The sequence below is a fragment of the Panthera pardus genome, unplaced genomic scaffold, assembly GCF_024362965.1.
Source record: "Panthera pardus isolate Hobbes unplaced genomic scaffold, ASM2436296v1 HiC_scaffold_16, whole genome shotgun sequence".
NCBI lineage: Eukaryota > Metazoa > Chordata > Mammalia > Carnivora > Felidae > Panthera > Panthera pardus.
The window spans coordinates 153,563,812-153,578,914 of NW_026526721.1; the positions used below are offsets into that span (position 1 = coordinate 153,563,812).

The following is a 15,103-nucleotide window of genomic DNA, read 5'->3' on the forward strand; positions in this document are numbered from 1 at the left end:
ACATATATATATTTATATATATATGTCTATATGGACACACACACACGTATAAAACCTGTCTACCCTTTCCTTGTTTTCCAGCAAATATCACAATACCAAAGGATTCTAAGTTCATTCTCAGACACCTTCTGAGAAGTTTCATTGGATAACTTTCGGACTGCGTTATCCCTCAGAAGAACGGCTGATATGCAAATTATAATCGAAAACAAAACTCCATTATTTGGCAAACGTATCGCTTCGCACAGCTCACCTTCTTCGGTGTTGAACGTGACTGGTGGTTTCCCATTTCCTGACGGGCCACCAACTGATGAAACCCCCGTTTTGAGGGGAGTTTCTCCCCTCCTCTGGTCACTTTCACCCAAGGGCAGAAGTGATTCATTTCGGCAAAAGAGCAAATGCCTCGGGATCAGAGGCCAGATCAGCCGCTCAGCCCAAACAACTCACTCAGTGCTTAGGAACCAAAGCCATCGGTGGGGTGTCTGGGAGCCTACCAGTGAGACCCAAGTGTCACCTGCTTTAACGTCTCCGAGGGAGCTGAAGATATTTCCATCTCCCATGCCAGTTCAAGTCTGCCGCTTAAGAGCTTTCACCCATTAACACAGGATTTAAAATCATTCCCTCATGGATCCCTTCCACCCCCTTCTTGTTCAGTTCTTTAGCCACCACTGGATGACCCAGTTAAACTCTTTTGGAGAAATAATATCCGTCCGTTCACTCTGTAGACAACTCTGAATTGGGCTGCCCCTTCCCTTAGAGCCGGGTTACACATCGGGGTTCTTGCAAAGTGCATGCTCCTAAAGCGACGAGTACCTTGGCCTGGCCTTCCGGATTTCATAGACACAGAAAAAGAGTAAAGCTTGTCTCCAACCGTGACCGTCACAAAGGTTCCTCTCCAATTGTAACCGTCAAACACGTTACGGGGCCGAAGAAAAGAGAGCTGTATTCTTACTTCCGAACAACAACAACAGCAAATCTTCAAGGGAGGTGTGGCTCATTTATGTAACCAGCTTAAATCTCTACGGTTTTTTATATGAAAGGTGATGGCTTCTTTTTAGTGAATGAAACCTACGTGCCTGTGCCGGGTACTCTGTATCTGCTTCAATCCTTCGGGGTGGGCCCGATCCCACTTCCTAAACGAGAAAATGGAAGCAATGCGACACGAACTAAAGTGTTAAAGCCGCATAAGGAGTAATCTGTTCCTATCGGACTGTTGTCACTACGTAATTTCACCTGCAGAGACTGTGACGCACGGAGAGGTTTAGAGTCTTGGCCATCAGCACCCGAAGACTCAGAAGCCCGACATCAGGACGGGTTGTTCAGGTGCTAAATTGAGTATTTATTTATACAAGCCCGCTATGGAGCCGTGAGATTCGGATACACCACCAGGAGCCTTGTTTCCAGAGGCTTTTGTTTTAACCTTTTGTTTTTGATTCAAGTTTTGCGCATATCTGTACCCTGCAGAACCCTACGGAGTTCTTCCTTGGTCACAGCAAGCCCGGGGCTCCCTCTCAGATAAGCCTGGAGCACACCTTCCGTATACATCCCCTCCCTTAGTTTTAACCTGACTTTGAATCGGAAGCTGCAGTGAATTCCAAACATCTGTCGTAGGCTTCTGATATCCTATGTGACCAAAAATGCACCCATTGCGATCATCTGTGGAATAAAATAATATCTCTCTTGGAGGGATATTGACATCCTGGTCCTAGAATGTATTCGTTTTCGTATGTAAACTCTCACATTAACTGTGTGTACTCTCTTACCTCTTGACACGGAAGGAAAAAAAAAAACCAAAACATTAAAAACGAAGTCATCCATTGTTGTGGATGAAGACAATTGTTATGATGATAAATAACAAATAAAGATTGAGGCATCCAGTTAGAGTGTTTAACAGTGCTGAAGCAAATAGCAACAGGATGTGCACACAACACGATCGCATGCTATGTTATTTTATCTTTCCAGAATTCTGTTAGTGATTATGTGGAAACTTCAGGGTTGGAGAAAGGTTTCAATCTCCACAAAGGCATTAGGCGCCGTGACCAAAGTTAAATCATCGCCACAGTGGGGAAAAAAAAAAAAATGAAGACTCATTAATGCCACAGAATTGTTTGCGGTGGGATTTTTGAATTTATCTTTAGCGCTCTGACAGTTCCCTGAAATTCCTACCGTACCAACATATCTAAGTGAATTTAAAATAAACAAATATAAAACCATGTAATTTAAAAGTGTTACCTTTTAAAGTATTACTGTGATCATTTTCACAAACCAGAGAAAATCGGATCACAGATATGGCTGCAAAGTCCTGACAATTAATGAATTCAGTTAATGAATCTGTCCAAAAGCTCTTTAATGACTGAATCGTCAAATGCCAGCAATGATGGGACTTCCACCAAACTTACATATGTGTTGACAAGCAAAAGGCTAAGTTAAACAGGCCAGTGTGGAGTATAGACATTTTCTTATCAATAAATATGAGACCTTTGTGTGAGGATTTTAGCTTGTGGTTCTGGAAACATTTTAAAATAGCTTTTTGTAAAAGCTGCAAAAGCAATGGAATAGCTCTTTATTTTCCTATCGTGTTTATGAGCAAACAACAGTTAAACGATTCTGAGTAGTCCCTGAATTCCAGTGAGTCCTCATGACCTTCCTTCATCCTCTTTTGACCCATGTTTGATTCTTCCAGATCTCTGCACCAGTGATGGGATCACCTGAAAGCAATTCAAGTGACCTGAACCATCAGGTGACAGGTAGGCCCTGATTCACACACCAAGGGATAGTATACTTGGATCTCTAGGACCTTGAAACTTGAGAAACTGATGTTCTATTCTGTTTCCTAAAGATGTCGAAACGTTTTACTTCAATTATTGGTGTTGCTTCATAATTTCAACTAGATCAAAATAAGTCAAAATGCAGATCTTTCCCTTTAAGTATGATGCTAGGGACTAGAACGTTCTAAAGTAAGTATTATATCTCAAGCAATTAGAAGAAAAGCTGCTAAAGATATGAGCACCATCCGCCTCGTTTCCATCCCTTAGAGACGGTCTCCGTCCTTATCTCAAGTATTTAGTGTGTGATAAAGAATCCACGGACAATTATACAAATGCAAGAGAATGCACCTCCATTATTAAGAACCCCTGCACTAAATGTAGTGAAGAATGAGTACGTGCCTTGAGTGAGACAATTTTGGACTAATTCCTCAACATTTTAATTGCGTCGGAATTTCAGTGCTACCCTAACACTCATCACTTGATTACAACAGGAAAAATCTTATATAACCTGTGGCGGTGACATGTACATTAAGGGGGGGGGGGGGGTCCAAAAAAAAAAATGCCAGAAGAAATCTCCTTGGGAAGAGTGTGTAGAGGAATTCAAGATATTGATCTACTCTGGCCCCACGTAGTGATCAACACCCGTTCCATCTGGCAACGCTAAGCTCCTTGGGGGCAGCAAGGAGGGAGGAAAGTAACATGATCCTGAGGATTCAGCTGGAAAGGGGAGAGTCAATTTGGTGTATTCAAGTCAATTCTTTTCTTTTTTGGTTTTTTTCCAATATGCTCTCCATTTTCCTGGTATAATTACTTCAATTCACTCTTTGGTTTCCTTGTCCAGCTATCTCCCAGGGCGCAGAAATGTCCCAGTGATCTTAGAGAAAGGTGTCTTCAAATGTTGTGTGGGCGTTTTATGCCACACGGGGGCGGGGGGGGGGGGGGGGGGTGGGGGGGCGGGTAGGAAATCACCAGACTGCAGACGATTTGGAGACCATACGATCACAATGCTACCAAACATTCAAAACTGCTGAATGCATCTGATACTCCATCTCAAGCACTTGATTCTTTATCAAGAATCCTGTATTTGTGTCTATAATTGAAACACTTTGTATCTCGGCTGAGATCTGATCCCCATGGAAATGAAACTGTCGTGAAGTAAAAACAAGGAATAAACCCTGTGAACATCCAGGGCTAAATTTAATCCAAAATGAGCAAAATTCATTTAGATAAGGCACTAACAAACCAATTTATTAGAACTTGGCATAAAGGTCCCTTAAAGTAACACCCACAAGCAAAGATAGCCTGAGAAAGACAAACCCAGTCACAAACACATCCTGCTAACATGCTTTTTTGCCTCCAACAGTCCTTCAACATTTACTTACATCACAGCTTGAAATTATTTATCATATTTAATTCTAAATATTAGAATGAAAAACAAAAGAAAGAAAAGTCGGCGGACACAGAGAGCCTCTGGAATCACAGATTTCCTAAAAAAATAAAGGTCCTTTGTCTAAAGAGAGGAAATACGTATTTTGTAAGTTCATCGCTGACTTCAAATACGTCCAGAACTTTCCAGGTGACATAATGCATTGCTAAGGAAGCCAATTCTTTTTCTGATTAGAAATTCACAAATTTCTAAACACACTACCACTGTGTGGTACCAGTTAGAATGATGCCAATACTCACCACCTGAAGAAATGACTTTCACGGTCCACATCATTTTTAAACCCCATCTTCCTTCTTAACCTTGTCGCAAAGCAGATCTGAATTAACACTAACTCCTACGGAACCGGTTCATTTGCAATTTCCAGCCTTATGGACTTCAAACTGTCTCCCAATCCTAACGAGGACCCTCAGTTATAGTCCCTTCTGGCTGCGTTGTACCTTGTGTCTTCAGTGGCTGACTCATTCCACGCTCTGCTCATGTAGCTTATCATTATCTTGTCCACAGGCAAAATCTACATTGAATTCAGATGAGAATGGCCCCTGATTTGAGACTCTTGAGAAAGCTATCAGCACTGGGGTCCAAGGAGCATGACCACTAAGGGAAATGTTGCAGCCCGTGTGGATTGTAATTTTCCCCTCTAAAAGTACAAAGTAGAAAACACGAACACTGGCAACCAATTACAGTAACTCCTTCCAATGCATTTCCCTTAGTGGTTTATTGCGGGTCGGGGGCGGTGGGGGGGGGGGGAGTTATCCTTCACAGAAATGGACAAGATCTAGAACAACTCTGTACACTGCCCTACCAGCTTTATTTAACACTACTTACGTAACTCACTTCCCCACTGAATAAAAACTTCTCACTTTTCCTTACGTTTATCAATTTTGAAACTACGTAGGCATTTGTCTAATCAGCTTCGCTTCGAACAGGGATATAACTCGATCACAGCATGTTGTTAATATGAAAACGAACAACACAGACCTTTCTGACTGAACATTTTCACTGTCTACCTCAAGACAGGTGTTCTGCATTATACCAATGTCGCAGACAGATGGCTTCTTAGGTTTTACGCACTATGACATTAAGATATTCCCCCCTCGTTATAACGTTCCAAAAATTACTAGTGTTGCCCCTGCTATCTACAGTTTAAAAATATTTAAACTAAGATAATCTATTGTGCTTATCTCAAAGGAAGGAAGGAAAACAACTCGACTATTCTATCAAGTTCGACCCAAACTTCCTGCCTCAGTTGCCACAATTCTGGATCCAGATTCCAAGTTTATGAAAGAAACACAAAAAGTCACAAGGCAGAGCTTCAAGTTACAATATCTTAGAAGGATGCTAGTTATTTTATGCCCCCCAAACATTTTACAAGCTCCAAACCCTTCACGAGGACAGGATTTTAGGGATCTAAAATGATGTCTGCACTTCTCACCATCCAAGAATACGACAGCTCGTAGGAAAAACAGTACGTGTGCAGCAACTCCTTGGTTAGTGTCTCTTTTTTAAGTTTTCAGGCATTCTGGTGACTGAGTCTTGCTTCTAAGAATTATTGAAGAGGTTTATGAAAACACACAGCAGACTATTCATGTGTACTTCTCCCATTAAAATCAACTGATTTCTGTTAGCACTGTATATCAGGACTAATTAAAATTACCGTATCCCACAGCCAGTCTGTACCTTTTCAAACATCCTTCTCCCGTATCCAAAACCACGCACTGTTCTGCCTTCCATCATGCTTCTTTTATTGCTGAGTGAGGCGCTCGCTCCTTCATTAAATAGCATTAAAAATAGACAGCACCGAACTCCCCAGTGGAGCATGCTCTAACAGGGCTAATGCCACAGTTCTTAAGGTAACCATACTCAGCTGGGATCTCAGAGGGAAAGTCACTGGAAGGTCAGCAATTTGCAAATCTAACAGCGCACACAAACCTGTCTCTGAGCTGAATACCGGAAAAGAGAAACCAGCGTGTTGTGAAATTAAGTCACTGAGAAGCTGAAAGTCAATTTCTAAAACTGTGTAAGTTGCTTTAAATATGCCTTACCTAAACCAAAGTATTCTGTTCAACAGGCATTCACCTACCGCAACTGGGTTATATTCTCTCTCATCAACTAACACAAAGCACGTCCGGAGAAATGGAGCCATGTAGGCATAGCGTCTGAATGTCTTAAAAACTGCATCTAAACCAAACTGTTTAAACCAAGCAAATAGTATTGATAAGCAAGGACAGGGAGAGGTTAGCCTTTTGCATCTTTTGTGATGAAGCACAGCCCTTAAAGAATATATGAAACCCACGCTGCAGAAAATTTTAAAATATTCTGCTAGTCGAAGGGACAAGAAGGAGTGAAGGAATGTGACAGAGGAAATACCGGATCAAACACAAATACATACCTTACAAATCCCATATAAACCCGAAATGAGCGCACGTAATTTCTCACATGCGATCCACATTAGGTGTGCAGCAGAAACAATTACTGCCAAGATAGTAGATCACTTGGCTATTCGAACAGAACACGCTAGAACTCTTCAAGCCACCGTCTTTGGTGAAAAGGACATTAACTAAAATCCTATTAAGACAGGCATGTGCCATGGTGACACAAACACAGAGGATCAAAGGAGTGGGAGCATTCATTTTTAAGTGCATGTCAAAGGTTCCCTAACTTTCAGCAAATGAAAGATGATTCCCCGTCATCTCCATTTCTCTGTTTTCTTAAAACAATCATAGCAATTTTGATCTCCAAAGTAAGCGAGGAGCAGGTGGGAATCGTTTGGAATTATGCAGCATTTGAGCCAAATCTTGTACAGATTCCTTTCAACTTTGGGGAATGTCATCCTTTTGGGAGAGGCTAAAGTGGCATACCCATAGACTTTAAAAATCAGCAATCAAAAGGGATATCTGCACTCTAGACACATTCTCGAGAAAACGATTTCCACCAGCCTTGCAATGTGCACACTAGCCTCCCAATCCTTTGTAACTTTCAACGCCTCCTTTGCTTTTCCTTTTAGACTCGGACTCTGTCCTCATCTTGTATCTTGGGGAGGTGATCAAGTACTGAGCCACATCCACTCCCGCTCCATTTCCATGCAGAAACATGGACTGAGTCAATTTCTCTTCCTTAAGAAACTTTCTAAATACCTGTACTATTCCAGGCAATTCCACCAACCATATCTACCACCTGAGACAGAAGACATTGCATTCGGAGTTTGCAATGAAACACACAGTTCAAACACGTAAAAATAAATGGTCACCACCATCGTCTCTACCCGCCCCCCTCCCCCACAAATCCCTTGGGAGCCCGGACCCCAATTCCTGCAAGAGCAACAAACCGATGGCAACTTTTCCGCCCCTTGCACGGTTCTTTCAAATGGAATGAGAGGGTCCCAAACTTTCTACCACGAAACCCGCAGACATCGCTGTAGACTTCGCCCAGGAGAAAAACCGCCTCCTCTGTTCTCTTCCAGCTTTCCCTGTCTGCCTCATCTGGGGGAGGGGAGTCTACCCCTCCTGTGATGAAACACAGAAACACAATCAATACATGTTTAACATCAACGGTTTTCTACAAACACGAAGGAGGGGGAAAAAAAAAAACACAGACGATAAACAATTCCAAAGAAAAGCACAGATAAACGGCAAAAAGGAGGGGGAAAAAATCACAAAAGACGCGCCAGGTTCACGTCGGAAGAGCTTGGTTGTTACCTTGACATAACAGTGGGTATCCCCCCAGCGTCTTGGTGCCTCGATTGATTTGATCTAGTTTTTGGTTTTTACTAATATCGTTTCTCAGTGATTGAACTGGCTGGATTTGTTTGGCTTGGCGCTTTTTTTTTTTTTTTTTTTGGTCGATTTATTTAACTGCTAGTAAAGCGAGCTCTCTGCAGCGTCGGCGGCTGGGATCCTCGCGCAGCTGCGGCGACCGTGGTGGCTTTGGCTGGCGACCCCGCTGCCCCCGCCGCTGGTCGCCGCTCCGGACGAGCTCAGGGGGCGCCGCCGCCGCCGCCGCCGCCTTCTCTGTCCCGCTGGCTCCGCGGAGAGAACGATGCCCCCGCCTCCGGTCCGGCAGTCCGTCCCTCCGCGCGTCTGTCCGTCTGCCTGCCTGTCGCGCAGCCCCGCGGCCCCGCGCGGGATTCTGGCTTTCCTGCGCTCCGCTCCGGCCGGCTGGCGGTCGGCGCGCGAGCCGCTCTGTCCGTCCCTCGGCGCGTCGCGGTCCCTCTAGCAGGGCCGGGTCCCTGTTCCGGGTTCTGTGCCCAGCTCGCTCTCCAGCTCCCGCTCGGGGCCCCGGCCGCTTCCCTCGGACAGCGGAGGGCGTCTGGAGCGGAGGGTGCACGCGAGTGCTGCGCGCTCGCTCGCTCGCTCGCTGTCTCCCTCGCTCTCCCTCTCCCCCTCTCCCTCTCCTCCTGCCTCTCCTCTGCGTTCTGCTCTCCCAGACTCGAGCTGTCTAACTGCTCCCACCTGTCCGCGGCTCTGTCACTCCGTCGTCCCACCCCGAGCCAGCCAGCCAGCCTCGGCCCGTCCCTCCGTCCCGCGCCCCTGCCTCCCCGCCTCCGCCGCCGGCCCCTCCGCCCGTCCCTGCCCTCCCACGCACCCGACTCCTCCCCGCAGCCCCGGCCGCATCCGTCCCCGCCCCGGCTGCAGCCTCCAGCGCCCCCGCCCCCCCGCCCCCGGCCCGCCACACCCCGGAGCCGGCCGCGGCCAGGCGCGCCGGCAGGGCGGAGGGGAGGGGGGCGGGGGGAGGGGGGCGCCGGGGCCTCTGCCCCCGGGCGCGGCCGGAGTTGGCCGGCTCGGAGCGCGGGCACCTGCCGGGAGCGCCCGGCGCGCGGGGCCATCCGTCCCCCCCCCCCCCCCCCCACCCCGGCGGTCTCCGCCAGTCCCGACGCTGGAGACAAAGCGCCCGGGCCACGCGCGGCCGCACCGGCGTCATTAATCAGAGGGGAGCCTGGCACGCCGCCCCCTGCCCCTCCGCGCCGCCTCCCCGCTCCCCCGCCGCGTACCTGTCCCCGGGGCGCCGCCGACTCCCGCGGACGCTCGCCCGGGCCCGGCTCCCCGCCTTCCTCCGCTGCCCAGTCCGGCGGCCAACTCTGCGGAGAACACCCCGCAGTGGCGGCCCCTCACTCCGCGCGATCGCGTCCCCGCAGTGGCGGCCCCTCACTCCGCGCGAACCATCCGGAGCCCGCGAGCTCTCGGCGGCTCTCGGCTTCGAGCGGGACCCAAAGTCCGGGCGAGCGGCGCCCCGTGCGCTCCCTGCGAGCCCCTGGCCCGAGCTGCGCGCCCGAGCGCGGGCCTGGGGTCGCCGCCGCGCCGCAGCGGGCAGGGCGCGGGGCGCGGAACAGAGTTGACATCCGAAGAAATTAAAGCGCTGCATTTCCCGTTTGTTCTGCAGAAGTGCTATTTTTATTATCTGTAATTCTTTTTTTTTTTTTTTCATTGTCTCGGGGCACACACTACCAAAAGGGGGAAAAAAAAGGAAAAAAAAAAAAAAAAGGAATCGTGGAGGAATGGGGCTACGTTTCCGGAACACCGCCCACCCTTCCCGAGTGAACGTGGAGCCTACTTTTCCAACATTATAGGTCACCAGCCAAGATATATCACTCTGGCTTTCTGCCCCCCAGCTGAGAGCAAGGCGTTTGATTCTGGGCTTCTTTGCTAGGTTGTTATTAATGTGAAGCAAAATTATACTTGTGCGCGCCTGCATGGAATTGCCAAAGCTCATTTTGACTGGATCCAGCGTTTCAGACGCTGAATAACTGTGTATCTGGTGCGACGAACGCCCCATCCCGCAATAAATGGAAGAGGAGAGAAAATCAACTCTCACCAGCTGCAATTAGTAACCCCATGAATAGACAACAAATAAATAACCAGCATCAACCATGCCACGAAAATTTCCATGTCCTTTGAGTTTCATGTATTGGCATCCATTCCTAATGGCAGACATTATAAACAGATTTATTGAGGGATATGCCTTCCACTTTCTGTAGGGATGTAATTTCAATGGCTATTTCCCTGTTCACATAGTCTAAGATATGGATTATAAATATCAAACAGATGACGCGCGTAGTTCTAGAAAATTCTGTAAAGATAGGATGATGTTGTACTGGTCCTTCATGAACCGATTATTATTTTCCAAATATTCGAAGTTGTCTCCCTTGGGGGTCAGCTCTTGAGTTGTGCTGCATCCTCAATTCCCACAGTTGGGGCTGCTTGGGAAGAGGGTCAGTGTACTTGCCTTTCCTTCTGGACAGGACTACCTACCCCGGAAGCATCTCTTGAATGGGTGGATGTGTAATCTACTGACAAGAAACCTTAACAGCTTACTCTTAACACACAGTTTTCCTTAGAACGAATCAGATTTCACCCTGAGAGTTGGAAAAAAAAAAAAAAACACAACACAAAAAACAGAAGGAACTCCATATAGACTGGATATAGAAATTATAGAAATCGAGTACCGGGAGGGGGAATCCAATCAGTTCTCTTAGCACTGGTTGTATAAAAGAATGAGACAGAATACGTCAAGAACTTCAGTGCGTAGACAAACATGATGACAAAATCTGCATTTTCTCATGGATTTCAGCCTTTATTTAAAAAAGGAAGCACCCCAAGAAGAATAACGTTAACTTGCTTCAACCAAAATTTTCTACCTTTTCTCATAATATTTTGCCAACGAATTAGGCACTAGAGAAAGTTCAAGTGTATGCAAGGCCATGTGGACAATTAGCATTCAGCTGTCCAATTTTAAATTTAGTGTCCCAGTGTGGGACTGAAATATACTTCTGGGAATGTGAGGCAGGCCGTGACAATAAGCGATTCTTCTAGACATTCAGAAAGTATTTGTATTTCCTTAAACAGTTTGCAACACTTATCGTTCCTTAGAGTCCTTGACCTGTTACGCATTAACCACCACTAACCTCCATGAAACTCTGGGGCACCTCATTGGAGCTCTGTGTGAGAGATCCACAATGCCAGTTGTAGAAATGTTCATGCATTTGGAAGTATCCCCACTGTGGGGGTGAGAGGTGGTGGTTGTGGGGAAAGAGAAGGTTGTGGCTTCTTTCAGTCCGGATGCTCTTGAATGTATTTGGTATCAGACGGAAATGAAAAAAAGCACACATGTAACCAGGTAACCCCAGCTTGGGGAGTTGAGCTCACCTACACGCTGGCAAACATCTAAGATTGTCGACAAGCTCCTTTAAACACATATTCCGCTAAGACACTAAATTAGTGCCCTTTAATGAAGCTTCCAAATTGGATTTTCAAAAGAAGGCAAATTGCTAAAATAGCCCCGCTACCTTTATAAGCACCTTTTCAGCTGAAGCGAGAAGTAGACTTTTCCATGCTGTTGAACTTCCATCATTCCTCAACAATAAGGCGGGGAGAAACTCCCCTGCAGGGCATTCTCCCCACCACAGTAAAGAGAGACTTCTCGTTTGCCCTGTTTCCAACAAAACCGGCCAGGGTCTATTAAATGCCAGTCTCGGGTTTAAAGCCATACAAGTATGCCTGGTGCAGAAAGGCAGGGGGATAACAAGGGGTGGGGGGAAGATTTGCATGTCAACCAGAAAAGTTTAGTTCCCCATTCTTATTTTGTGCTAAGCCAAAATAACTCTAAAACACATTTCAGAACATCAACAAAGAATGTTACATCACGTATGCATCTGAGCATGAAGAAATGTCACGATCAAAAACAAAGAGGACTGGGGAGACTAGAAACCAAATGTTCCAATGGCACAGATCCCTTGACGGCCAGCCATGTTTCCTCTGGAGTCTGCTGCGCGCAGTGTAAGAAAATGATCCCCGCGAACCCTCGGTGTTCTCACAGGCGGACCAGAAACCAACAGTGTCCTGCACCCACACACGGTGATGCTTTGCCGAGAGTGCAAACCAAGGCATTTCCTCGGAAACAAACGTGGGGAGTGTTTTCATGGCGCCGCATCTAAATCAGAGGAGGGACAATAAGAAGGAAAGGAGGGACCAAGGAGGGATGTTCAGAAAACCTGTCACTAAAACCATCTGAGCACCAAAAGACTAGGGAGGCTGTCGCCTAAATGGAGTTCCTTCTCTTCCGCATCTCCTGGGATAGAAATGCCAGCATTCAGACACGCCCTTGGGATTTGAGGGGTTGGCCCTCTGCCCCCCCCACCCCAGAGTACTGTGTGCCTTCCTTCTCTGCAGTCTCTGCCCTGGGGGACGTGGCTTTGGCGTTGCTGAGGCCTGTGCAGCGGGCAGCACCAGGCTCAGATGCAAAAGCTCTCCGTGACTGCAGGGCAGGTATGTGCAGGCAGGGAGTCTAGCAGGCCTTGTCTACCCGGCCGGTGTTCGCGCCCTCCTCCAGGACCTGCTTCGGCAGGAAGTGTTCTCAGCCTCCTCTGAAACCTACCGAAAATGATTCCGACTTTTAAAAACCTGTGCCATCAGAACAAGCCCGGCAATGAAGCAGAAGCAACAGGAGCACAGAGGAGAAGCACAGAGGTAAATGTTATCCCGCCGAAACGCAAGGAGGGATACAGAGCATAACCTAACGCTTGCCAAAGCCCCGCACCTGCCTCCATTCTTACATTCCGGTCCCAGAGACACAGCGTTTGCCTCCATCGTGGACTCCATTCCCCTTTTCACTCAAAGGAAGACAAAGGTTACCAGGTTATTCACAACTTGGAATAATGAAGTTGGCTGCTCGACAATGAGATGATGTTGAAAGGTCTATGAATTAACCACCAGAATAAAGCAGCTCCCACGCATCCCTAATGAAATACAGGACATTTGCATTTTGAAACTGTGCTTCATAACTGAAATGGTGTGTGTGTGTGTGCGTGTGAGTGTGTGTGTGTGGCTAAAAGGTAAAATATATCCACCATGTTCATATTTCACGAGAGTACTGAGATCTTACTGGAAACCGGTTGCAGGCCAACACCTGGCATCTGAAGAACATTATGGAGATTTGTCATTCTGCATGAATGTACAGCGTGTTCTCCAAAGCTACCCGTTGAAGAAATTTTCTCTCTTCATTTTTTTTTTTTTTTTTTTGGAAAAGGAACGTACATTTGCAAGATCTACAGAGTCTTATTGTTAAAAAAAAAAAAAAGAGGTAGAAGGTCAACATTTAAAAGGAACAAAATAAAAATATCTCAAAATACTACCACCCAAACAGCTATCACTTTGGTTCTCAGCCAATCTCTGTGCATATATATCCACAAATATAAAGCAATGTGTTACATAAATGGATTGCAAAATGCATGTTACTTTATCATCTGCTTCCTGCTCTCTACTTTAGAATAAGTCATGGGAGTTCTTTCCACGACATGGACTATTTCAATATATTCGGGAGAGCAGAGTGGCCTAATGCAAAATATGTGTGTGTTACACACAAGTGAAAGATATTTGCGGGCACGGCTTCCAAACTGGAGGATTATCCCTTTTGGGCAAATCTTAAAAATTTGAATTGCTCATCAAAAGTACTTATACTTTACATTTGGGCATAATACTAGATTTCAAGATGATGTATCAGTTTCAAAATATCTTTTGTTTTGATAACTGATCTTTATTAAAGCGATCTTCTTCCTGGTACAAATTATACAGATTTAAAAATAAATATAACATTCCAAGCATACAAGACATTTTCCTGTGCATATTTGTAATTGAAGTATATGAAATTAAGGCAAAAACTGTTGTTTTGGGGAAGAGAATGACACGAATTAAATACAAATTCTGTAGGTTCACTGATTACCTTTTGGCTTCAGGCTTTTCTTTTAACACAGATACCATTTTTTTTTTTCCTATAAAAAGGGTAAATATTTGAGGAAGCTGAGTGAACCTTTGTAGGCCAAGAAGCTATAATTTGGTGGATTGCTGATCTGCCTTCTTTCTCCTCAGAAATAAAGCAAATCCCTAGGAACCATGGGCAAGCCTCCAAACCATTGTTTTGATCTTCTTCCTTGGCTTACCATCGTAATCATTTTGACTACACAGAGCCAAACATCACTAATTTGACTTACATGATCACATATTTATCCTTCAGCTCTGAGGATGGGGGTTCAGACACAGATATACAGGAATACTTTTAAAAACTGGAAGCCTTAGCGGGAGAGAAAAAATAAGGGAGGAATCATCAGCCTATCAATTCAAAGTTGCTTTCGTATGACTACATGTTATTCTAATCCACGTCTATGGGACACGTCACTGTCCAGCCGGCCCTCTTGCGATCAGGAGGGGCCATGTGACGTGTCCTCACCACTATAAGTTGAATGGAACTGATATGTGCCACTTGTGGGCTCAGGCAACGAAAAGCCTCTGAGACTCTCCAGATCCTTCCTGACCCCCCCTCCCTCCACAGCTCCAGAGAAAGTCAAATGTCCAGATGTTCTAGATGATGTAGCCTCCATCAGCCTGGGTCCCTGAGTGACTGCGTGGGGGCATTATACGACTTAGTGTTGACTAACTCGTAGAAGACGTATAAACCAAGCAAGAAAAAAATATTGTATTTCAGGCATTGAGTTTGGGGGATTGTTTGTCATCAGAGCACAACCTAGGTACCCCGATTTATAAACCCTGGGCTAGTTGAACAGCATGCGAGAGAATAACATTCACTGGAGTAAACAGAGGCCAGGACTGGGATTCAGGAGACCAGAATTATGGTCCTACATCCGCCGCGGAATCACCACGAGGCTCGAATAAGTCATTTCCCCCTTAAAGCCTCAGTTATTTTCGTTTCTGAATTTCTAAAATGGGGTGAAAGCACTAAGTGCTCATCTAAGCAATATCACACTGTTGCAATCACTGTATTATATTAAGGCTGTCTATTTTCCAGGAAAGACCTTATTTTCTTCTTCATTTTCTTTTTTTTGGCTTTACTAAAGTATAGTTAACAAAATTGTCAGATATTCAGATATTTAAAGTGTGCATCGTAG

The 15,103-nt window shown here is 45.9% G+C and overlaps 1 protein-coding gene across 20 annotated transcripts in view; it reads right to left on the reverse strand.

The window, feature by feature from the left end:
* The window catches only part of ARPP21 (cAMP regulated phosphoprotein 21), a 156,319-nt gene extending 146,872 nt beyond the window's left edge, over positions 1 to 9,447 (reverse strand). For 13 of the 20 annotated variants that reach the window (XM_053904072.1, XM_053904071.1, XM_053904069.1 and 10 more), the window contains exon 1: positions 7,908 to 8,068. The gene's annotated coding sequence lies outside the window, so the exon portion shown is untranslated. The other 7 variants (XM_053904070.1, XM_053904064.1, XM_053904061.1 and 4 more) reach the window with 5 other exon arrangements.
* Positions 9,448 to 15,103: the final 5,656 nt, after the last annotated feature.